General features: G+C 39.9%; 1 protein-coding gene and 2 non-coding genes across 3 annotated transcripts in view; 1 reads left to right on the plus strand and 2 right to left on the minus strand.

Moving 5' to 3' along the window:
• LOC109042988 (discoidin domain-containing receptor 2) overlaps nt 1-25,543 on the plus strand; it is a 217,899-nt gene that overhangs the window by 98,831 nt on the left and 93,525 nt on the right. The gene's annotated exons all lie outside the window — the stretch shown is intronic.
• Nucleotides 20,610-20,681, minus strand: TRNAW-CCA (transfer RNA tryptophan (anticodon CCA)). The gene has a single exon. It is a non-coding gene; the product is annotated as a tRNA-Trp (tRNA).
• On the minus strand, nt 21,824-21,895 carry TRNAW-CCA (transfer RNA tryptophan (anticodon CCA)). The gene has a single exon. It is a non-coding gene; the product is annotated as a tRNA-Trp (tRNA).

Here is a 25,543-nt window from a genome sequence, read left to right on the forward strand (position 1 = left end):
TCTGTCGGTACTCTCCCTATACAGGACTCTAGTTTTAGGGTACCTTGATATCCGTACCGTAAGGACTCTATTGAGGGTTTCAGGACATTCCGTCAACGATTTTTTGTCGACGCACCTGTTTTGTCCAGTAGTTTACATCCATGCGTAGAATAAGCAACAGTGACTTGGTTCAAGCATTATATTTAAGTCCGATTTTAAAATTATATCGACGATATCGAAATGAGAAAATTGAAAGAGAAGGAGGTGTTGTTATGGTAACTCATTTTTTAAATGAAATGTTACTTTCTTCTTGTGATTCATCTTAGTAAAACGTAGCAAACATTTGTAAAACATTTTCAAGCGATGGCATCGATATCAATCTCAATGAGTCGTGTGTTGAAAGGAACTGTTCAAAAATGAAGAAAAGAAGGGAAAAAACCTAAAAGCACGCAATCTTTGGTTTTAACCCATTTGTACATCGATCTGTTCGAATCAAATACGTCCAATTTTGAGCGTTCGGTTGCGCTGCAGCACAGTAAAAGCACAAAATATGAAAGGAAAAATCAGAGGGCTTTGAAAATCATTAAATTGGACACGGAATCACCTTAATATTTACAGAATACATAACATATTTTCCTTTAATACAGAACTTTTTTCATCAATTTAAATGAGAATAGTCCATGCAGAGTGTGCAAGCATTTTAAAATCATGAGTTGTAAAACGCTGACTCTGCGAGTTTAAATATTAGAGCCAAACAGAGCGGAGCGGCGCGGCGTGCAGCCAGCGCAAGAGGCTCCCTGACGCCTACAAAGCTAAGGGGAAACTTCACGCATTGCGCAATGTTTGAAGTATCTACTTAGGTTTGTAGGCGCCAATGCGCGTTTCCCGCTGGCCGCCCGCTCGCCGTGCCGCGGCATGACTCCTCAAGCAACTATTTCACAACAAATGTGTTGCATACTATCATTCGAAATTGAAGGCGCCCCAACATATTAAAAATGACGAGCAACCTCTATAAGAATACGAAGCGTTCTCCGCAAAATAAATCAGGATGCTACGGCACAAAAAGAGAGCGGTAGTCCTAAAACTCATCAAGTCCTAACATCCGTATTTAATCAAGTTCAGCATAACTTTCAAATTTCATTAAAGGAAAAAGTGACTCGATTTAGGCAGAAAAATTCCTGAGTATGCCGTCAAAAATATTTTATTTTGAGTCTGAATAATAATTGGTTCTGTAATGATCGAATCTGTTTGAAAATTTCATTGAATTTTAGCGGCAGCACAAAGAAACTTCAGTGAAATTTTCAGACAGCTTCGTTGACAGGGGCGTAACTAGGAAATTTCTCTGGGGGGGGGGGGAGGCATGGGACCACCTCTCGTGGTGAAGTGAGCGGGGGGGTGAGGAATGAAGGATCCCGTTTTTCGAGGGGGGGGGCAGGCCCCCTCAGGACCCCCCTAGCTACGCCCATGTTCGTTAAACAATTTCTCTGTAAGAAATAAAACTGCGGCGGAAATGTTTAAACGACGCATGGCGCTTGTGATACTTTGGCCGGAAGGTGACGATATAACTTCTCCATCTCTGAAATTCATCACTCAGCTTGGACAGCAGACGCGCGATCTCTAATAGCCGCGCCCATACTGCCATGCTAAGGAAAAACGACTTATGAGCCATCAAATTTTGCCAAATTTCCTAGCAGAAATATGTTTTTTTGGGGAAAGTTATGGATATTTTTCCCTCAAATTTTCAGGAACTATATGGGAAATTGCGGACAAAATTATCTGAAAAATTGGAGGGAAAAATCCTAGCAGAAATATTTATTTTTGGGGAAAGTTATGGATATTTTTCCTTCAACTTTTCAGAAATTCTATGGGAAATTGCGAACAAAATCATCTGAAAAATTGGAGGGATTTATTAGAATTATCTGGAAATTGGAGTTTACCAGGAAATTATTTTTCTATCAAAGGGAGTTTGGCAACGCCTGAAGGTTCATATGGCGTTTTTCCTCAGTACGGCAGCATAGCAAAGATATTTCCAATCGCATTTTGTCCCTTCCTAAGTAGAGGCCGTTCGCATTAGCTCCCTTACGCAAGAACGAACTCGGCGTTCTCGGTGACCAGGTAGCAACAAGCAGTTGATAATTTTTACATAGCAACTGAAATGCATCACGCGCGAGCGGAGCTAAGCCATATTGATTATCCCCTGGCCCCTCCCTGGCCCCGCGCCGCGGAGGGGGGCTCGCGGGGGAGGTAGGAGTCGTGAATGTAAATTATTAAACATTCGGCCGTACAGTTGGAAATGGAAACTCACGCCCCCCTCCTCCCCCCGGGGGCCCGGGGTGTACGGTATGCGAGCGTTCAAAGGAGCGCGCATCACCCCCTGTCTCGCTCCCCGACTGCTTGCACTGGTGACTGTTTCGTCAGTGGAACTATGTCTGTAGAGGGGGGGATGTAGGGGGGTCGAGTACTCCTCGAAGGGGCTAATCTTGGATAGTTCTGCGAGAATGGGTAAGGGTTGAATCTTAAAGGGTCAAATATGACCGAGTATGGGGCAATTTTTGAGGAAAATCTGTGTATTGTGACTTTTTCGTCAGTGAAATTATGTCTGTAGAGGGGGAGGGGGTGAAGGGGGGTGAAAGGGGGTCGAGTACGCCTCGAGGGGGCCAATCTTGGATAGTTCTGCGAGAAAGGGTAAGAGTTGGATCCTAGAGGGTTCAGTATGACCGAAAATGGGGAAATTTTGGAGAAAACCCTACGTGTGTTGGTCCCAGACGTCCAGTCTATGTGGCTGTAAAAATTAAGAACGCGGCAGGGAAGAAAACTAAAATAATGCTGGTCACTAGGTTGTTCAACTTTTCGGCAAATTTAGTAACCATCTCGATCCTCCGTTTTCTTACGTATTTTGACTAATTATTCTGGTTAAATCTGTGTAAATGTTCATGAGTGTGGTCACACTATCAATATTTTTCGTATTTCAACGTCCCGCACTTATTATATGTAGACGGGAAAGACGTTACATGAACATGTGACTAATCCCGTCAAAATTTAGACGGTAAATATATTGATTAATGTAGCGGATTTTACCAGGATGAACCAAACTGCGCCAGGAATAGCCTGATTTCCTCTGGTGTTTCATTTTTGTCCCAAAAACCAAATAGGATGAGCTTGAAATTCTTTTAGTTCATTCTTTTACAGATTTTACATCATTTCCGGCGGACGGAAAACTGCGCAACATAAGATATTGACAAAAATATTGATAAGATGACCAACCCCAAGTTTTTCATTGTTTATTCTGCACGGAACCAAATCAGAAAATAACAGGAAATCCAGTTTTTTATCCGTCTATGGCAGCGATTGCGAAGTGGCGTAACGCAACCGCAGATAATATTGCGGATGAGCCCGAGCGCGAAAGTTGATAAGTTGATAAATAACGAAACGAAAACTCCGGTTTTTAAAGCATCCTCGCCTCGCGGAACGCGGGGTTCCACGATGAGGTCCAATAAATTTGATTAGACCCTGCTCGCACACTGCCGTGCTAAGGAAAAACGCCGCATGAACCTCCGTCAGTTGCATAACTTCCTTTGATCAATTACGGATTCTCATGAAAAATTATCAATATTTTCCGTTCAATTTCTCAGAGAATTTTCTTTGTAATTAGATCTACATCATCTGAAAATTTCACATTGAAAAAAAATTCTTGGCGTTTTTACTACGGTCCGTTGGTACCTTTACCATCTCACTTTTTTTTACCATTTATTAGTAATTTTACCAAGATACACTGGTAAGCTTACCTAAAAGCCGGTATTTTTACTATTTTATTCAGGTAAGAATACCACTTTTATTGGTAATCAATTCCCGGTAACTTTGCCATTTTATCTCGGTAATTCTACCACAGTCGATAAAAAATATTGGCTTATTTACCAAGGTCCAGTAAAATTACCGAGAAAGTTCGATAATTTTACCGAGATTTCTCGGTAAAATTACCAATTCCATAAATGGTAATTTTACCAAGAAAAAACTGGGATCAAGTAGAACCCTGAATTCTTGGTAATTTTACCCTTTTCTTAGTAAATACACCGGATTTTTTTTTCAGTGTAGAGAATTTTCTTTGTAATTAGATCTATATCATCTGAAAATTTCAAGAAGAAATATCTATGCCTCTCCTCAAAAATAAACATTTCATCGGAGGAAATTTGGAAACTCTCGAACGGACTTACGGCGTTTTTCCTCAGTACAGAGGCATAGTTTTCCGCTCGTCCTCGGCCAAGTTCCCAAAAGTTTCGCTTGTCATCCGAAGACCCGGGACCCGGGAACATTTAAATTAGCACCACCGTCTCAAGTGCGCGGGGGATCCGGTCTTAGTTTTCAGAGGCCTCTTCAGGTCTCCCGCGCTAAAGCCAAAACCACGCAACTGCAATGACGAAACTCGGTGTATTCGCGGTTTTTGCCGGTCTTCAGGTGCCTCTCCCGGATTTCCAATTAAAATGGCAATTACTTCCGACCCTCCCCGCCCCGCCCAGCACCGAACAGAAGGCCGTTTACCTAGTAATTGCCTTCGGATAAGTTTAGCGAAAGAAAATTTCCTCGCGGCGCCCCAAGTTTAATCTCGGGATTCTTCAAACTTCCGGCCGGAATTCGGGGGTAGCGGTCGGCTATGTTCTGTTCTGCCGTACGGAGGAGGAACGTCGTATGGGTACGCAAATGTTGCCAAATATCTGAAAAATTTGATAGGTATTTGAGAGAAAGTTTCTTCCTGGAGTTTTCAGTTACACTATGGGTTGGATTATAGGTCATTTCGTCAACGATTTTTTGTCAGCGCACCTGTTTTTTCCAGTAGTTTACGTCCGTTTTTTCGGCAGGGAGTTTTGGTCCACATACCAATTATTATTCAGACTCAAAATAAAATATTTTTGACGGCATACTCAGGAATTTTTCTGCTTAGATCGAATCACTTTTTTCTCTAATGAAATTTGAAAGTTATGCTAAACGTTATTAAATACGGATGCTAGGACTTGGTAAGTTTTAGACTGCCGCTCTCCTTTTGTGCTGTAGTATCTTGATTTATTTTGCAAGGAAAGCTCCGTATTCTTAAAGGATACCTGTCATTCTTAATGTGTTGGAGCGCCTTCAATTTCGTATGATACTGTACACCACTTCTGCTGTGAAATAGTTGTTTGAGGCGCCGCCGTGGCACGCGCATTGGCGCCTACAAACCTAAGGGGATACTTCAAGCATTGCGCAATGCGTGAAGTATCCCCTTAGGTTTGTAGGCGCCAGTGATCCTCTCGCGCTGGCTGCACGCCGTTCCGCTCTGTGTTAGGCTCTAATATTTAAACTCGCGGAGTCAGTGATTTTCAACTCATGATTTTGAAATGTTTGCGCACTCTGCATAGATTATTCTCATTTAAATTGATGGCAAAGATAAGTATAAAAGGAAAATATAAACTTGTATTTGTAAATATTAAGGTGGTTCCGTGTCGAATTTAATGATTTCCAAAGCACTTTGATTTTTTCTTTTATACTTTGTATTTTACTGTGCTGCAGCGTGGTGTACGCACAACTATCCGCTCAAATTTGGACGTATTTGACTCTAAAAGATCGATGTACAAATGGTTTAAAACTAAAGATTGCGTGCTTCTTGATTTTTTCCTCTCTTCCTTTCATTTTTGTTTAGAGTTTCTTTCAACCCAACTACGGCTCATTGAGATTGATATATCGATGCCATCGCTTGGGAAAGGTTTTACAAATAATTGCCACGTTTTAAGAATGTAAATGCTTTTATAATAAAGTAATATTTTTAAAAAAAAAATAAAAAAACCTATATACAAGATATATTTTATATCGACAATTTTAAGGATAGAAATAAAACCAAATACTCACCAATGACAATTTGAAAAGACAAATCAAGTAACAGTTTATTTTAAAAAATGAGTTACCATAACAACACCTCCATCCCTCTCAATTTTCTAATTTTGATACTGTTATTTAAATATTACATGGACAAAAATATAACACTTGGACCGAGTCACTCCTGTTAATTTTTCGCGTGAACGTAAACTACTGGACAAAACAAGTGTGAGGACAAAAAATCGTTGACAGAATGTCCTGAAACCTTGGGTTGAGTTCATCATTTCCCAGGTGAAGGGACGTAATTCCATTTGAATGTTGTTAAATCGCCTTAAACAACCTAATTTTTCACACATTAAACCGTTCAATGGGCTACCAGACAAGGTATGAACAAAAAGAAGACATCGTCTTCAAAATCTCGTGGAACTTTTTCCTGTAGAAACCATCCATTAAATTCTTGCAAAGGAATAAATAATCAGTAATTTTTAAAAATTGTACTTATTACGGAAAATTTGGCAACGACGTTTTGTCTTAGCAGTTAGCACGACACTGTTGCAAAAGAGGATTTAGACTTCCGTCAACGGCTACAGGAGTTGGCCGAAATGGCGCTAACCTGAACTTCCGGGACGTCCCTACTTCGCGACGCTGAATTTTTCGATCGTTGCGTCGGGGGCGTGAAGTGTGAGAATCAATCTGACATTTGGACGCGAGTTTGCAATGTCAGGTTTGTTTTGCCCGTGCAAGTGCGGACCGCCGATGTCGCTTTGGATCGGTATCGATTGGCTTTTTTCCCGAAGCATCTCATCTTTTTATGTTGTCTGACATTTCAATTCTGACCCAAATAACTTCCCCGCTCGTGTAACTCCACCTCCTCCAATACAGGGACAGTGCATTTTGTGCTAGTTGTATTAAGTTCCTAGAATTTTGGATTTTTCGCTCCTAGAAGACAAACTGGGTCAAGACCCATCGGTCATCTTTCAGTTTTTATAAATTAAACAATTAGTCCCTCTCAAATTCTATCTTTGAAGTCACGTTAGGACTGAACATTGACAAATGATTATCACTACCATCATTTAATGATTTTTTGCAGTTAACAAAGACGTCAAACTTCAGTTAACAAGTCCTCGCATTAAAGCCCGCCACACAAGGAAACAAGCCTTTCAGAAAGATTGAACGTGACTTTTTTTAATATATTTGGAAAGTTTGATGTTAAAATCTTCAACTTTAAAATCATAACTGGAGTTTTGTAGGGAATTTGACGAGAAAATCAATGGAACTGCTTCTAAAACCTTAACGTTCCGTACCAACATCGATGCATGTGAGCTTTGAATGTTTTTGCATATTTTTCGACTCATCCTCTTATTGACTCACTTTGCTAAGAGCCACTGGTGAGGCGGTTAGTGTTTGAAGTCAAAACGCCTTCACTTGAGTGCGTATGAAACACGGACATCCATGAAGCCCGAATAGTTGCATCCAGGCGTTAAAATAAAATTCTGTCGTATGCGATACTAACTGAAGCACGGTAGCTGGCGCATTTTTAACCAGCCGCTGATTGTGTCGACTACCCTATTTTTTTCCGTGTGATGATTGATCTTCAGACAAAACGAAATGCGACAGGAAATCTGTAACATCACAAGCCTAAATGCACACACGTATATGATTTCTTCACCGCAATGGCGAAATCAACACAATAAAGTCCAGTTTTATATTATTTTCCATAGATACATACTTCAAAGGTTTTGTGGTTTATCGAGTGCGCTCAACTCGACAGCAATGACATAATGTAACAACCTAGGATCTTTGCCGCTCGGTAAGCTCAAATAAAAATACAAAATAAACTAAAAGAATAAAATGAAATAAACAAATAAATAAATAAATAAACGAACCGGAGTCTCAAGGCAGCGTCTAGAGTTACCTCGCTGAAATAGAAAAACGCAACAACGAGTTGAAAATCGAAACACGTTCAAATAACAGAGAGTGCAATTGTTGAACTTAATCCGAGCTATTATAAACTCAAATAACGCGCGGCGAAAGCTGAACTTAACCGAAAGAGCAAGCCCTGGCCGTTGTTGCAAAAACATGCGAAAAATATTCCGAGACCTTTATCGGCTTCGAATCCATGCTTTTGAAGGCTACAAGACCAATGTCAATAAAATTGCGATTTCTCTTTAATAATGAAAATTATCGGTCTTGAAAAATGTACTCGTCTGGATATCCAAACTTTTGAGTGAATGAATAAAATCATATTTCAAATATCTAGTTTTTAAATAAATTGATTTAATCAAGAAATGTTTTATTTATCCTTATGAAGCGTAAATCTAGAATTGAAACAAATTAAAACTTTAATAGAGAAATATGAAAGTAAAATAAATTAAACTTAGTGATAATAGCTAAAACTCTAATTTTTTTATCTTGACTTAATTTTAGTAATGGATCATTTTCTCTTCTAGTTCGCGTAGAAATGCCGTCAGTTTTGATTTCTTTAAATGTCCTGAAATGTCAGCTGCAGTAAAATACTGTGATAAGAATATCCCATACAAAAATATCTCGATAACCTGGTCAATTGAATCAGCATTCACTTTCCTCTATTTCTTCCAGATTCAGGATTGGTTGCAAGATGAGCGTCTTTAAAAAGCGCCGTGGTAGTTGAATCAGCTCTTGCGAAAAGTGTCATAATCCATTTATCATATTTTTGGTTTTTAAGACTCGTGGAGGCTCCGAAATGTAGTTTTGGGGATCTAAGAGGCGTGACGTTGGGTCTTAAGGGTTCAGAGGTCACCTTATTTTGGACATTATTACATCTCGCGATTGAAAGACTTGTAAAATTTTTGTTTGCAGTTCTAAGCAGACTCAACCAAAATTCGATCTTTCACAAATCTGTTAATCAAAGAATGGATGAAGTTGATTTATTTTTTCATTTTAAACTTAAATGTGAGGAATTTATAATAAAAGTAAATACTAGAGACTACAACACGGTAAATTGCAAATTTTTGTCTACGATAATTTATTATTTAAATTTTCCAGTTGCAATATTTACTCGTAAAACTGCGGTGACAACATGGTCTCCGCGGCGCGGTGCAGAATGAGAGGACGGATTTGAAATCGAATCACGTCTTCTACAGCGCGAAAAAAGCCTTCCACCCCTAGCCAGGCTGCCTGCCCAGACACATCCGCAGGCGCGGGGTGCCAAAAAGAGAGGGGTCGCTAGAAACATAGCCTAGGCACGATTTTTCAAATTCTGATGCATTTGCAAAAATGTGAACAAAATCATTTGTCACGGTCGATGAACAATGCGCATACACTTACTTTTACATGATTTGTATTTTCAAAGCAGCCAGTCCAAGCCAAGAAGCCTTTGTAAAATTTCCTCGAGGACATGTGAATCGTGAGACAGGAACGTGCTTTAAACAGATAGAAATTTTTTAAATTCGAATACATTTGTGTAAATAGTATGACAGTTTGAAAAATGAGGGGAGATTACAGAGGGTTTTACCAGGTTTCAGAGGGTTTTTAAAAGGGTAAAAAACAAGGTATTTTGGCCAGCAAATGAGTTATTTTAACAGCACGGCGTTGGGCGTATAGAGCATTCTTAAAAAATGTACATTTTTTTCTTAGAGGCTTATAGTTATTGATAAATTCACAGGCAAATGTCCAAAACATCAAGTTTCCAACCGAATAATCCAAAATGTCCTGGTTTCACCCTTCAACTTAAAAACTTGATATTTTCAAGGTCATGAATGAATTCAGCGCAAAAAAATTTTAAAAAATAACAATTTCAATGAAATTTGGTCCATTCCTGTAACCGGAAATCAGAAAAAACAACGATATTCCCAAACTTTGGGGGATGGGGGCTGTGGCTCCTCATGGGGGCACCTTTTGTCGTTTCCTTTAAGCAAGAACGTAACTCTATTTCAATGTTGCCAAATTTCCCCTCGTGTATTGATTTTTAACTAAGAGAATCTTGGGTATTCCTAATTAAAGATTTCACTGCTTTTTCCTCAGATCTCATGCAAAAATTAGATAAATTTTGGATAAAAATTGCACAAGTAGATTTTTGTAGAATAAATTAAACGTTTGAGTCAATTTTGCAAAAATGGAGTGGAGTTGCGTTCCTTCGTGTGGGAGACGACGTTTTGGGTAAAATCATACTCCGATCCATGGTCCTTGGCTCATGTGGCCTGGCCGTTCAACCCACAGAGGGCATTTAATACAATTCTAAATTCCGAAAGGATACGAGAGGATTCCTCGGGGAGAAACTCAAATCAAGTACACAACATTACAGGTTCGGAGCTCGCGAGTGAACTTTCAGAAAGTTTTTGCGCCTGCGGAATGCGACTTACAACTCGGCGGTGGGTATGAAAGCTGTCACCGAGCTCATGAGCAGAGTCAAGGCATCCGGCCAGAACTGCCGTACTAAGGAAGAACGCCGTATGAATATTCGAGAGTTGCCAAATTTCCCTCGATAAAACATGTATTATTGACGCACTGTAAGCATATTTTTCCTTGACATTTTCAGAAATTTTAGATTAAATTGCGTACAAAACTGTCTGAAAATTTCGGGAGAAAATATTTACAATCTTCCCAGTAAATTCTGTTTTTATCGACGGAAATTCGGCAACATCTGAAGGCTCATACGGTCTCTTCCTTAGCGCGGCAGAGAACCGAGCCGGCCGCACTCGGACTAGACCGGGCATGAATAACATCATTTGAACACATTTCAGTCAAAACGAACTATGCCCATTCCAACATGAGCCCTGTAATGTATGTGTTCTTATGGATTTCAGAGCTCATGTCACAAACGAGATAGTTCGTTTTGATTTACGTATGAGCATATTAGTAGCGGAGGCTGGAGGAATCGAGCGTCGCGCGGCCGGTATTAATCAAATCTAATTATTCCCATTGTAGGCTGATATTTTATCGCCCGGGACACTCACTGGGTGTCGCTTTAAACAATAATGACCCTATTTATGGCGGCGTCCGGTGACAATCGAGGTAAATTATGCCGACGCCCGAAACCGTGAAAATCGTTTAAGCGAATCGCTAATTGGAATCGTGGGTATGAATCGTGGTCGACGTCACGTGGCGTGTGTCCAGTCGGATCCCGATTGGTTGTTTCTTTTATTTACAACTTTGAAAAGCTCGGCTCTTTTCCTTGGCTTTCGACCGGTCGATGGTGGAACGTGACGTTATTCATGATTGGTAATGGAAAAATTGAAGAAATTGATGTGAAGTACCGTCGGTGGGTAATTTTACGGTGTCTGGGGTCAAGCTATCTGCACACGGTCAAAACGGGTAGATGCAAATTCAGTCATTGATGAAGTCGATGACTGATGGTAAGTGAACGGAATAGCGTGAAAAAAATGAATTTTTGCGAAAGTTGTTAATGATTGGAATCATGAGTATATAAGCAAACGCGGTCATGGCTGACTTCACATTGCGCGTGTTTAGGGGGATTTCGATTAGTTTTTATTTTATTTACAACTTTGAGAAGTTAACTTTTTCTCTCAGCCTCCGACCAGTTGAAAAAAAGGAGCGTGTTCATAATCATTCATAAAAATGATGGAAACTGATATAAGTTACCATCGGTGGATCGTTTTACGGAGGTGGAGGTTAAATCGGAGGTGCCGGGAATCACACTTTTTCCGTTGGTATCAGAACAAATTTCTTTTAATCGCGGGTTTATTTATAGCAATTGTTCCACAAATCCTAAAACTAATGAGCCAACCGGGCCTGGTAATATGCTCCCTACACATGGGCGGAATCAGGGGCAGGGATCCACTCGGCCTTTTCCAATGCGTGAGATTTTGTAATAAAGTGCGTGACATATATTTTACCTTCGATATTAAAATTGGATCAATTTCTCTGTAGGTTTCATTCAAATTGCTTCCGAGGGGACTCAATTTTTCAAAATTTTCCCGGGTAGGCTCCCTTTACTCTATGCAAATTTTCTGAACCCTCCTTCGGAGCTAGGGGGTCCCGCAGACCTACCTTCGTGGGGTGTCTTTTAGTGTTCCTTGTACCCCCTTGATGAGGTTCGCGAATTCCCCCACAAAAATTACCAGGTTCTGCCCATGTCCTTGTGTAGATAGCTCCGCTGACACTAGATTACCACTCGCTTTCAAAGTGGCAGCGGCGCATTTCGATCCAGAGGTGTGAACAAGACGCGGAAGACAAGCACGGCCCAGACGAAGAGGAGCGGAGACACTCGCCACTCGGCCGTCCTCCTTCTGGTAACAAACGAATCAATCAGCATCGTCGGGCGGGTCGTCTACGCGGCGCGGGGCCGAGTTGTAATACAATTACCGGTCATCATCGCGAATCAATCACCGTCCGAGCTGCCGGGTGGCCGCCGGGCCGCGACCCATGCCATGGACGGATGCCTCTGCGGACGTGGGCGGACGCGGACAGTAAGACAGACAAAGCAGTAAATGCATTTCTGTATGAGCCTCGATTAGCACATACTCTTATGTGTCTCGAGGTTCATCCAAGAATCCACTTACGGCTCTCTTATATAAAACGGCAGGGTCGCAGCGTTCCGATGGGCCGCTCTCGAGGTCCGATTCCATTGTCGACACCGCGGTCGGAGGAGGTCTGGGTCTACGCAGGCGCAGGTGAGATTCACGGCACCGTTATGCCGGTCCCGCGTTCCGTACGGTCACACGTTGAGGGGAAGACGTCGGTACGTCGGTTCGTCTGCAACAGAGATGTTCTTGGTGCGGGCGTGGTGTGACCGAGTCGGGTCTTTCAGAGCTGAGGTTTATTGTAATTGGATGGAACTTAGCAATGAGGTCAATTCATATCTACACTCGACATGGGTAGTTTTGACAAAAACACGTATGTGCAATAGCCAGAGACTTTTGACGTGTGGTGGATGGGAACGCATTTGGAAATCGGACTGCATGGGTAGTTTTGACAAAAACACGTAAGAGCAATAGCCAGACACTTTTAACGTGTGGTGCGGATGGGGATGCATTTGGAAATCGGAAGTGGAGGTCGTACCTACACTCTGCATTGGTAGTTTTGATAAAAACACGTATGTGCAACAGGCAGAGACTTTTAACGTGTGGTGGATTGGGACGCATTTGAAAATCGGAAATGGAGAAGAGGGAGAGGGGAGGAAGAAGGGGAGGAAAGATGTAGAGAGGTGGGATGGGGGATGCAAAGGAAAAAGAAAAGGGAGAAAGAAAGGGAAAATGAGGGAAAATGAGGCGGGTGAAAAAAAAGGAGATTAAAAAACAGGGATAAGGATGGGGAAGGAAGTAAGGTAGAAGAGGAACAAAAAGATGGAGGAAGTAAAATTTCTTTTTTCTTCCTGTTCCTCTGCTTCTCCGTATGCTCGTCTTCATTTTCGTCCTCTTCTTTCTTTTATTTTTCTATTTCATAGGATGCATCGGAGATCCTTGAACACAGTAATGGCGATGCTCATTTTTCAACTTTAAACATCAGTATTTCAAACTGCTAATGTAATTGGATACCTTTCCATGACGAGGGTCATACATGTGTATGTATAGATAGAGAGGAGAAACTCAGACAGCAAAAACTTGGTAATTTCATTGGGAGCGGTTGGCATTTCACCGTAACTCTTACGGAAAATGTGTATGTATCAAACAGACATTTTTAATACAAATTTTTGACCTCTGACAAAAAGTAACCTGAAAAGTTAAACACATAATTTGTCAGGTCAAGCACTATTCACTCACAGAATATTGAGCGCATCCATGTTCAACACTTTAAATATTTACGGTGCAAAAATACAGATTGGCAAATCTGCGGGTCGCAGCAACAGCCTTGCCGATGCGTTTGTCGGGATCGAATCGCAAATTAGGACAACGAAGCTTTGTCGAAGATTAGGATGACACAGTGACGTAAACTAAACATTCCCGGTCGAAGCTAAGCGCAGTTTTTTCCGTAAGTTTGGAGCGGCTCGAAAAAATTCTCCTAATTTATTTGCATGAGATCTTGCCCAATCGGTCACATAGCGTACTTTGCAAAAGGCCGTAGGTCGCATGGCAAAGAGGTAATCGACATTGAGTGCAAGCGGTCCTCGTCTATTTGGTCCGCAAAAACAATGACCTAATGACTCTGATGTGTTTTACTTCAACATTTTTGGCGTGTTGACATCACTCTGCGTCCCTATCGTCAAAATATCTGGACACCCTCCTCTTCGCTCACCTAGTGCCCTTGATCTGATGGAATAAGGATTTAATAATTGCAATCATTCACACTGAAAAAAAGTATGGTTTGAGGTACGGTATCACCAACGGACTTCATGCTAGCAAATGTAGCACTCAAACTGCATTCACCAAAAATATGGCAAATGGTACCAAATATTTGGTTATTTTTACCCTACAGTATCTCTGGGTCAAAAATGAAGTAAACTCGTGGTAGAATTTACCATACCTCCGGTGAAATTCACCGTGCTTCTTTTTCAGTGATGCCAAAGAAGTTCATCGAAATTTGCAAATTCAAGAAAGAACCTATTTGTGAGAGGGATGGATCGAAAGTTAGGTTTATAGTTAGGACTATAGTTTCCACCAATACAGCGTAACTATCTTGGATATTATGCCTATTTTTGTACCATATTGTATGTTTTTCCGAGGATATTAAACAAAGTTTTGCCTCGAAAATTTTTGAGTGCATTCCAAGTATTTGAAAGTTCCGTGGTATTATATTTCAAAGTTTTCTTTATGAGAAATGAGACAGGAAAACATTATTGAACGTAAAAGGCAGTGAAGCTAATTTTTCAAAGAATATTATCATCCATAGTTTATATTATAATTACATTGACAGGTTCACATTAAAAATAACACATTTATAGAATGGTTGAGGGTTCGTTTGAGTGGCTATGTACGTTTTACTTCCCGTTTATTGTGAAGAAATTAATTAGTTTTAATATTTATTTTTAACACTTATCATACATCTCCGATCAAAATCAGAAAATTTTAATTTTTCATGATATCGTGGATAACTGATAACGTAAGATCCTCTTAGGTTAAGTAAACAGTCAACGAGAGAAATGTCGTACACCATTTTGTGTAAAATCTGCTTTGAATTTCGCTCTAACGCTTTTGAAACCTGATGCAAGGTGAAATTAAACATTTCTCTCGATTGAACTTTGTTACCTTGATTCGCGAGGGAACTCGATACACAATAAAACGGAAGTTTTACGAGTGTTGTTGATAGTGATCTCTCGTAAAGTAAGCGTTAAATCTAAACGTTGAACTTTTTTTCTAACTTCCTCGATCGAGAGGTTGGGGCGTTTGGCTTTTGGCCAAACGAGGCCTGAGTTTGAATCCTGCGGGAGTGAGGCGGGCGATTGCTTTACATTTTCGGTAATAGGAAGACCCAGAGCCCATGCCATTGAGTAAATTACTCCAAATCTTAAGCCTGTTCGGCACTGGGTTGGCAAACTGGGGTGAAAGTAAAAGCTAAACTTCTCCAAGAAACCTGCGTATTACTAAATTAGTTACTTTATTTTGACACTGCCCTGCTTTCCTAAATAGGGCCCTTTTTACAAAATCGGTCAAAAGCTCTTTCGAAGGATGGAAACTCGTTTAATTTAAAAAGAAATTACAATATCAATGGCAAAAGTGTGAAATCACGCTTCTCCGTTGCGACGCGGCAGACTTCCTGCCATACTTAGCTTTTTCTTCGGAAAACTATAGTGAACGTAGTTTCTTGAAAACTTCTTTGATGTTTCTTATCTCTTTTATCATAGTATTTCCTACAAATTTCAAATCATGAAAGACGTTTTGCTCTTCAAAAAAAAAGTAACAGAGATTTTGAAAGACTGCAATGAAATACGTGACTTCGCACTTTCGCCATTGATTTATCATTCACAAATGTTTCAATTTGTATTATGGAAATAGAGGGGCTTAAACGAATCGGTTCTTATTATGTGAAATGAACCCGGTTAAACATTCACTCTCCCTTTTGATGGCTGTATTTTACTTCATTTTGCAAGCTATGCAATTTGAGCTACTCAATAATCGATTTATACCGTGGATGCACAATTGCACACCTGACCGCATACCGTGGATACATACCTAACACTGTGCCACTTGCGTACGGTAAATTCAAACGCCGCACATAAAAATATACCTTCCCATGTCATGGAAATTGTTGCTAAAAGTAGAGTCCCTTCAAAGCGAGAGTTGAGATAACGCGGCTCATGGATATCACAAACGGGAATAAAGATTACACAAATAGGATGTTTTTTGTAATATTTGATCAGCCCATTCCCGAATTCCTGTCTCCGATCCCACTCTCATTTCATTTCTTCCTTGCCGAGCCTCCTATTCCCAGGTTCATTTCAGTTCATAATCTTTATGATTGGTGAAACTGTAATCTTTACGATTGGTGAAACTGCAGGGCCGAATTTACCTACTTGCCGCCCATGGGCCGCCTGTATTTTGCCACCTCCTTCTCATTCGTTTTGAAACATCGATACAAGCCATAGAGTGAATGTACCGGAAGAGGAGGGGTGCATAAGACGCGTTTACTCGTGTTGGGCACATTTTTTGTGAAAGCCCTGTCAACACTAGCAAAAGTTCATGGAACTTTGAGCAAAAATTAAGTTCCGTAAACCTATCTCTGTGTGGACGAGGCCTTTCATTTAAAAGAAAAGAACGAAAAAATCATGAAGAATAAACGTGAATGTGGTTTCATTTCCGCCATCGCGCCAACCGCGCTGTTAGGCGCAATGTGTGAAGTATCCCTACAGTCTTGTAGGCGCTATGCGTTTTACGCCGACCGCTGCTGATCGCACTACATTTGACGCAGTGCGTGAAGTATTCATGCAGTCTTGTAGGCACTATGAGTTCCACGCCAACCGCACCGCTGCTGACCGCACTCCACTACGTTTGACGCAAAGCGTGAAGTATTCAGGGAGTCTTGTAGGCGCTAATATGTGTTCCATGCTGACCAGCGCGCCGAGGGCCTCTCCTTTCCATCTCAAGTCCTCGTTATCCTTGCTCTGTGTGCCGCGCCGCTCCAGGCCAAATTGCGTGTTTGGTTTCTCTCTCAACTAGACTAATGAAAGGCGCTGTCTCTTGTATCACCGAAAGACGAAAAAATTAAAAATTACTATACTTTAACTCTCAGGAAATGAGAGATTTTTTTCGCCTTTTCTCGTTTGCAATTTTTGTTCTGAATTAGATTTTTTTCTTGATACCTACATCTGGACAAATTACAACGTTTGCCGCCCTCTAAATTTGCCGCCATGGGCCGCGGCCCATAAATCCGGCCCTGTGAAACTGTAATTTTTATTCCCGTTTGTGACACTGTGAAGGCCTACACACAGGAAGCAATCAGAAATGGATTCGAATTGTCTTTAATCTCAGTATAAAGGGGCTCTAACCTAACCGTATACCATGGATACATACCTAACACTGTGCCGCTTGGGTGGACGGTAAATTCAAACGCCATGCCGCGCAAAAAATATAGGTATCTTTCCACGTCATAAAAATGGTCGCCAAAACTGAAACCACCCCCTCCTTTTGTTCAAAGTTATTCCGTGCGTCCTCGTCGGACACATTCTTTTCTGTCACAGTTCGGACCCCAGCGCTTCAACTCGAGGCTTTGCTGGTCGCCGGCGTTCGACAGTAAGTAGCGCCCCAGGTGACTTCAACTTTTCTCCAGCGCTCCAAGTTCCCAGGCTCCCGCCCGCGAGCCCCGACGCCGCACGAAAACACGTTAAAACTTTGCTCGTGTCAATAATTTCTCGTTCGCGGGATCCCTCACGTTATCAATATTGTGGCCACCGAAGTATTAGGAATGATGTAAGCGAAAACCGCCACGTATAACGGGAAAGTTTTTAATGTGTGATATTTCACTCAGGAGTTTAAAGTGCACCGCCGCTCCCGCCGCACAAGGAATCAATTCAATAATGTCAAGTAGATCCGATTGGAATTTTTTCACTAACACTGCAAATTTTGATGGCTATTTCATGAAATTCTCAATGGAGATGTTGCATGTGTGAGGAATTTGCGATTTGACGATTGATTCTTATGTAAAAGTTCGCGAGAAACACGATGGTGCCACTGATTTTCTCTAAAATCAACTCCCAAGCTCAAAAAAAGCTCTCAAGTTGAGGCCAAAATGGAGGGATATCCCACGCTATCCTGAGAGTCCACCTCTACATTAAGACAAACTCTCCATGCAAAGATTGGGAGCAAGTACATTAGCAGGGTTGCCGTGTCTTCAGTTGTGGAGTTCCCAAATAAAGTGGCAGCCCTGTCAACGTATTTGCTCCCCATCTTTCCATGGAAAGTTTGTCTTGATGTAGAGGTGGACTCTCAGGACAGCGTGGGATATATCCTCTCCATTTTGGCCTCAACTTGAGAGTTTTTTTTGAGCTTGGGAGTTAATTTCAGAGAAAACCAGTGGTACCATCGTGTTTCTCGCGAACTTTTACATAAGAATCAATTGTCAAATCGCAAATCCCTCACACATGCAACACCTCCACTTTAAGGAACGCTCATGAATGGTAATGTTACGAGAGGACGAATAGAACCACTTTCAAAACCTTAATGTTCTGTACCGTCGTGCTGAGGAAAAAAGCCGTATGAACCGTTAAGTGTTGCCAAGTTTCCTTCGATAAAAACCGAATTTACTGGGAAAATTGCGAATACTATTTTCCAAAATATCAGACAATTTTGTACGCACTTTAATTTAAAATAACAGAAAATTTCAAGGAAAAACGTGCATGAATGTTGTCAAAAATCCGTGTTTTATCCAGGGAAATTTGGTAACTTTCGAGTTTTCATACGGCGTGCTTCCTCAGCAAAGCAGTGCACAAACGGTGTTATGAGCTTTAAAGTTTCCGCATTTTTTCCAACTTTTCCCACTGGCTTGCTCCATTGTGCGCCTGTAACGTGCTCCTGCTTTCGAACTCATTGATTTTACCGCGGAACTGTAGTTTTCTTCTTTCAAGGAAACCTTAAGTAATCTTCCTTTAAAAGGTTACTCCAAGGATGGAGACGAGATTGATTGATCATAAACTCGTGTGGCAGCGGTAGGGTGATGATGGTATAAAATACACCAATTTCTAGTCACTTTTTATACCTGTTTTGCTCATATACGTACGAGAGCCGCTCATACTTTTTTTTTAAAGTTTATACCCTGAGAATTTTCATTATTTGTAGGCTCATCTAATTTTTAAACTTTTCTGGGAATTTTCATTGTTTGTAATAATTGGCTCATCTAATTTTTAAACTTTTTCCCAAGGTTGAGATAACGACACGGAATAAAGTTTTAGGGATTATCCCCGAAAATTTTGGTGCTACCCAATTTGTTGGATGATATGGATAATTCCAATTAATTTTCGTAGTACCTCGTGGTACTGCAACTCCGGTTGGAGTAGTATCATAACATTTGGGTCAGTAACCTAATTTTTTGGGGTACTACGTCAATCAATGGGAAATTTTCATATAATCCACAACCCCGTGTTCTTTTTTTCCTGTGTAACCAATGATTATTTTCACATGTTCAGCTGAAACCAAAGGCTGAAACAGATTCTCAAAAATAAATAAATTTAAAGAAGAAAAAAAAAACTGCCAATTTACGTTGGTCTGGGGCAAAATGACCAAAACATGTAATGTCCTCTGAGCTTTCCCAAATTCGACTCGCCATAAACTTCTGATCCACTGTTCAAGGTGCATCCTCATTTCCAGATTTTACAAAAAGTTTTCGAAAAACGAAACTCACCTAAACTTGAGAGTCATATTGCGCATCAAGCAAATGAAAAGACTTCATCTCAGATTCTTATTTCAATTAAAAAAAAAATTACGCGAAAATATAGAGGGGTCTCTACAACCGGGAGACGAAGCAAAGTACGAATTTTCAAACTTATCAAAGACAGCAAAGAGGACCCCCTTCCCCCGGGCCCCACCCCGATTTCCTTTTGACTCCGGCTCCGCGCAGATTTCATTCTGGGTCATTCACACGAAGCAAAGTTGCTATTTTTACGTTCCCTGAATTAATTTCATCTCCTTTTTTTCAGGCAAGAGGCAGAGCGAACAAGATATAAATTAATTAAAGTCTTCAGCTTTCATGGGAAAAAAATCCCGGATCAAATGAACAGCGTTTAAATAGATGTAAATATTGCACGCCGCGCGGATGAAATATTATTGCAGATATATAACCCCCCCCCCCCCCCCCATCCCGGCTGCCCCCTCGGCCAGTCGTTACTCTCTTCGCAACGTAAAATATTTAATTAATTTTCGCTCATTTGTTTTTATTAGAATCTGAAGTTTTATTAATCTACCTTCCTTGGGATCCTCACCTACCTTGCGCGGTAATGTAGAGGGAATTTTTAAACCAGTCACTCTCTGTAAATAAGTTATTTTTCATTTAAATTGACCCAGTTTGATGTAACTTGGAAGTTTCGAATCAACCTCCGGAAGTCTCGGGATGGGGAATCAATTTACACTCACTCCTTCGTTACTAGATAATGAACCTCTTTTGCTTCTCTGCTTCTGATTAGCTATATCTATTTTTTTTTTTTTTTTTTTTTTTTTTTTTTTTTTTTTTTTTTTTTTTTTTTTTTGAAGAAGTGAGATTTTTAGCCTCAATGAGACCTGATGCAAGGTTTTCAAAGAATTAACCAGACTGCGTGTCATATAATTTTTTTATCTTTATTTTTACCCTCCAATCAATACACATATCTCAGCTAAGAATAATATCCGTGTCAGAGGTCAAATTTTCAATAACAAAAAAACAAGCATTTTGGCTGAACAACTAACAATGTGCTGAATTTTCTTTGTCTCGAAATTTTTTTTTAAAATGAATGACCCCGACGTGATTTGAACACGCAACCTTCTGATCTGGAGTCAGACGCGCTACCGTTGCGCCACGGAGTCGACTGACGGGATCCGCTAAATGATACAAAAATCAGTACTACATTTTCATTGAAAACTTTAGTTAATGATTCCTCATAATTATGTTAATTTAGGTTGACAGAGTACCGCTTTTTCTTACCCAAATAACTCAGGTTGCAATGCATTCCAATTCAATTGTGAAATGATTACTACATGTGAGTGTTGTTGCCTATCTATTAATTGAAGGGGCTCCTCTTATTGAGATTCATTACAATGATTTTGAAATGAATTATAATTGGACTACACTGCCGTGCTTTGGAAAAATGCCGTATGAACCCTCAGGCGTTGCAAAATTTTCTCTGATGAAATACGAATTCATTGAAGAAGTTCCAAATGTTTTTCTTCAAAATTATCACACTATTTTGTTCACAATTTAATCTAAAATATCAGAAAATTTTAAAGAAAAATATCCACGATTTTCGTCAAAAACGCATCTTTTATCCGGGGAAGTTTGGCAACTCTTGAATGTTCATACGGCGTTCTTCCTAAGCACGGCTATACATTGTGCAATAAAAAATAACCCAGTTCGGGATTATGCATCAAAGCGCCTATCTACCTTGGGAAATTAATGGCACACTATGTTGTTTCTAAAATGAGCCGGAGCTAAAAAGTTCCTTTTTGGGAAAGGTGGTCAAATTGTGCTTAAAATTGTGAATATTGCCTTTCTTTTTAATATAAGGAACTCAGAAATCGTTCTTGGGACATCGATAGTTTCAATCGGCATTTATTGGCACTTGTGAACTAAATTTTGCAATAAGGAACTACTATTTCTGAATAATTTCAGAAACAACATATGGATCATTGGTTCCTCTATGCAGATGGATTCTTTTTGAATGACTCAGAGCTTAGAGTATTAGTTTTTCATTTTGAAACGCAGTCCGTAGAATGTTGAATTAACGAACTTTTATTGGTTAAAAAATTACAAGATTATTTTAGTATTTTCTTCGGAAAATGTTACACTTGGGAATCTCTTTGAAAAACCCGCGCGGAAAAAACATGTGCAACCTCCTGGACGTGAACTGGACCATATTTAGCAATACGAAACTACTACGAAAATACGAGCTATGGATGAACATTTTATTTACCTTGTGCTAAATTTTCATGGTCATTTTCCCCAAAACGTATGACCCCGACGTGATTTGAACACGCAACCTTCTGATCTGGAGTCAGACGCGCTACCGTTGCGCCACGGAGTCGGCTTGCGGGACATTATTTAAGATACGAAAATCACGACTAGATTTTGACTTAAAACTTTAGTAACGGTTACTACAGTTCTGGCTCATCCGTAAAAACACTCATCAACATACGGAAACGAGTGGCTCATTCGTTGTTTCTGAGATGAGCTAGAAATTGTGGTTCCCCTAGAAGCAGTGGCTGTTGGGAAAAGTTGTAAAGAAACTCGTAAATTTTAAGAGAACTTAAAGTTTACTTCAAAACCACTAGAAAATTTCGTAAAAAGTCTTGAAATATTCGTATCAGGAAACTCTTTTTGATGGTTTTTTTACATAAAATAGAAGAAAAATTTTAAGTAAATTTTTCTACGTAAATTTTAAGTTAAATTTACGTATTTTTTTATAGACTTCATGCGGGCAAAAACGAGTAAAAAAAGTGGTGAACATAAAAGTATAAAAGGAAAAGTTGGACACCATAAAAATTGAGGATATAGTTTGTTGTTTCTTTCGTAAATTTTACGTTTCATTTTAATAAGATAACACTATTTTTTTTTATTTAAAAGAAGTCCCCAAAAGGGTTTCCTAAAACGAGTATTTTAAGAGATTTTCTACTTAGAATTTTCGAACTCTTAAATTTTACAAGTTTTTTACATTTTTTTCGGACAGTTTTTTGTATAATTTTTCTGACAGCCATTGCTACAAGGGTCCTTGTTATAACATGTAGTCGAACTGAAAAATCTCCAAGGAGCGCTACAAAAATTCTATCCGAAGAGAGAGAGAGAGAGAGACAAGAATTTCGATCTCATTGGACGAGGAGGCGATCAATTGGCTGGGGCGCGAGCCGTTATAATCGAAAATCAGCTCACGAACAATATTTACCGCGCGGCGAGATTAAGGTGATTGACAGTGATAAATATCCAATACGCCGAGTGGTAACAAAGAGCTCAGCGGAGCACTGTAAATAAACTCGAAAGTCGGAACTGGGAACTTGGGCGCTCTTGTTTTGAAGGTAAAAGTTCGACCGCGAGGGGGTGCGGATGGGGGGGGGGGGGGAGCATAAAAACGCATTTAGAAGTTTTACGTCGCGAGTCTCTTAGGCGGGGACTTAGTCAGCGATTGATTGTACCCTTTATCCACCGAGTTGCCAGATTTGACCGTCAAATTCGCCTGTTTCTCACTAAAGGGTGTGTTTGTGACCTTAACTATTTACACAATTATTGAATCAAGTAATTTTAAAATCCAACTTTAAAAAATAACGAACATAACACACTGGAAAAAAAGTTGCTTGGATCTAGAATCCAGACTCTTAATAATATTGACATGAAAAAATATCCTTAATTCAATCGGATTTTTCCTTGAATTGAAGAGCCAAGCCTCTTGATTTAAGCGAATTTCCTTTTGATTTAAGCGGATTTCCTTTTGGTTTAAGCAAAACCCCGATTGAATCAAGATTATTTTTTCTTGGCAATGTTTTTAAGAGTCTGGACTCTAGATCCAAGCGAATTTTTTTCCAGTGCGAATAGTATAGTTTGCTGTGTAATTCAGTGCCCATAAATGACCGTTACCTGGAAGAGGGTAGTTGCGGGACGAATGGAAGGAAAAGTGTGGACCTAGCATGAGGAGATGGAGAGGCAAAAAACTGGGGAAAATTCCTATAACGTTTTTTTGGACGCCTCTTAGTCCGAATTTAACACCCCTGGTCAATTTGAAAAATGTTGGATGGCAATTAAGTTTTTGCTTGTTATGATCTGAGAAGGTGGCTTCTTAAATGAAAAAGGTCATTTACTGCTGCTTAGAGCGTGAGAAGTGAGTCAATTAATACCGATCTCAAAACTGCTTATTTTGCATTTAATTTATGAGCACATTTTATTTTGGGACACGATCTAAACCTATGATTTTTATTGAGCAACAACCTATCAAAACGGGGGTTTCGTACTCCGTTCATAGGGGTGATGCCCCGCTAGGCAGACTTGATAACAAAACCTCAAATTCTCCTCAAAGCCGATTTTTTTCACGTTTTGAGTTTTAATATCAACCCATTCTAGTGGGCAAATTATAACAACGATTCGACAACCGTGCGTTAAAGTCACCGCGCATGGTTACTGCATCACACGTAACATCCAACCTCACCTCTTTTTAATAAGGGTGAATCGATGACTTTTCCAGACAATCTGGCAACCGGACCTGGTCATGGTCCCGGTCGTGGCTTGGGAAAGTTCAGATTGTTTTTCTTGGCAAACTTATTGAAAGCCCGGTGACAGAAAGTTGCGATGCAGTCACGTGACCGGGGCTCGGGGACATCACCGAAGATGAAACTGTTCCATGAATTGATGGCTTTTAATCGGGTTACCGCAGCGGGCGCACCGCGAAGCTACCACCCCATACTTCCCTCATACTTCCACACATTATTCAATGGAGAATGGAAGAAACTTTTTTAGTTTTATCTAGAAACGGAGTGTTCGACATTGATGTCGTGTACACTCATGTAGATATTCTCCACACTTTTACATAATACACTTGCATGAACCTTATTTTTGATTTTAAACATTTATTTTGGACATACATAATGACAACCATTATATTTGAATTTCATTTCCTTCCTCGGTATGAAAGTATACAATTTCAAAGGTCAATGATATGAACAACATTTTTCAAATAGAAACTATAATTTCTGACTCATCGGTAAAAGCACTTACGTCCACAGGGAAACTAATAATACATACGTTGTTTCTAAACTGAGCCAGAAGTTGTAGTTCCTAATTGCAAAATGAAGTCCACATATAGTATAATGGCGTTTTGTAAAATGCAGAAAAAAACAAAAGCCAAATCTTCTCTTTGGGGGCTTGAAATTATGAGTCTTCATCCTCTTTTTTTTCATAAACTGATGCGTAGAGGGAAATTGCACAAACTGAGCAACACCTGACACAACTTACCAGGTTATGAATTTTCTCATATCGATGGAAAGAGTGCAAAACCACTCCGTTTGTGACGTTGCAGACTTCCTCTCATACATTATTATTCTCGGGGAAACTGGTCAATGTAATTTTTTGAGAACTTCCCTGATTTTTTTCTCTGTTAGCAGAATGTTCTCTATGAATTCCGAGTCATAGAGTTGTTCGTCCTCCTTCGAAAAAATGTAATAGGATCATAATTCTTGAAACACTGCAATGAAGATACGTGGTTTTCCACATTAGCCATCGATATTCAGTAGCGGCATGCAGCAATCTTACCGAGACATTGTAAAAGAAACATTGTATCCTAGACTTGAATCACAGGTAGAGTTTTAATTCTTGAAAAGTGACCGCAAAGATTAAACTATTCCATCTAACGAAATACCTGCTTTAACTACCAGCTTGCAACATAAATCGTCGTTTCCCGAACGATGGAATGAAACACCATTCCAAGGCTGCAAAGTTAACTCAAACAATTCAATTTTTTACAAAATTCCACCTGTGCAATTTTTCCCAAAATCTTTTTGATTCATACATAAGATCAGAAGGGAAATCAGTGAAATTTGCAATTAGAAATATAAATGATTTTCCTAGTAAAAATACAAATTGGTAACATTGAAATGCAGTTACGTTCTTTTATGAATGAAACGGTCAAATATGCAAAAATCCAAAAAAAAACCCCTCATCCTGCCCCACCTCGCCAAAGAAACATCGCCAGTGA

Source organism: Bemisia tabaci, chromosome 6, assembly GCF_918797505.1.
Source record: "Bemisia tabaci chromosome 6, PGI_BMITA_v3".
NCBI lineage: Eukaryota > Metazoa > Arthropoda > Insecta > Hemiptera > Aleyrodidae > Bemisia > Bemisia tabaci.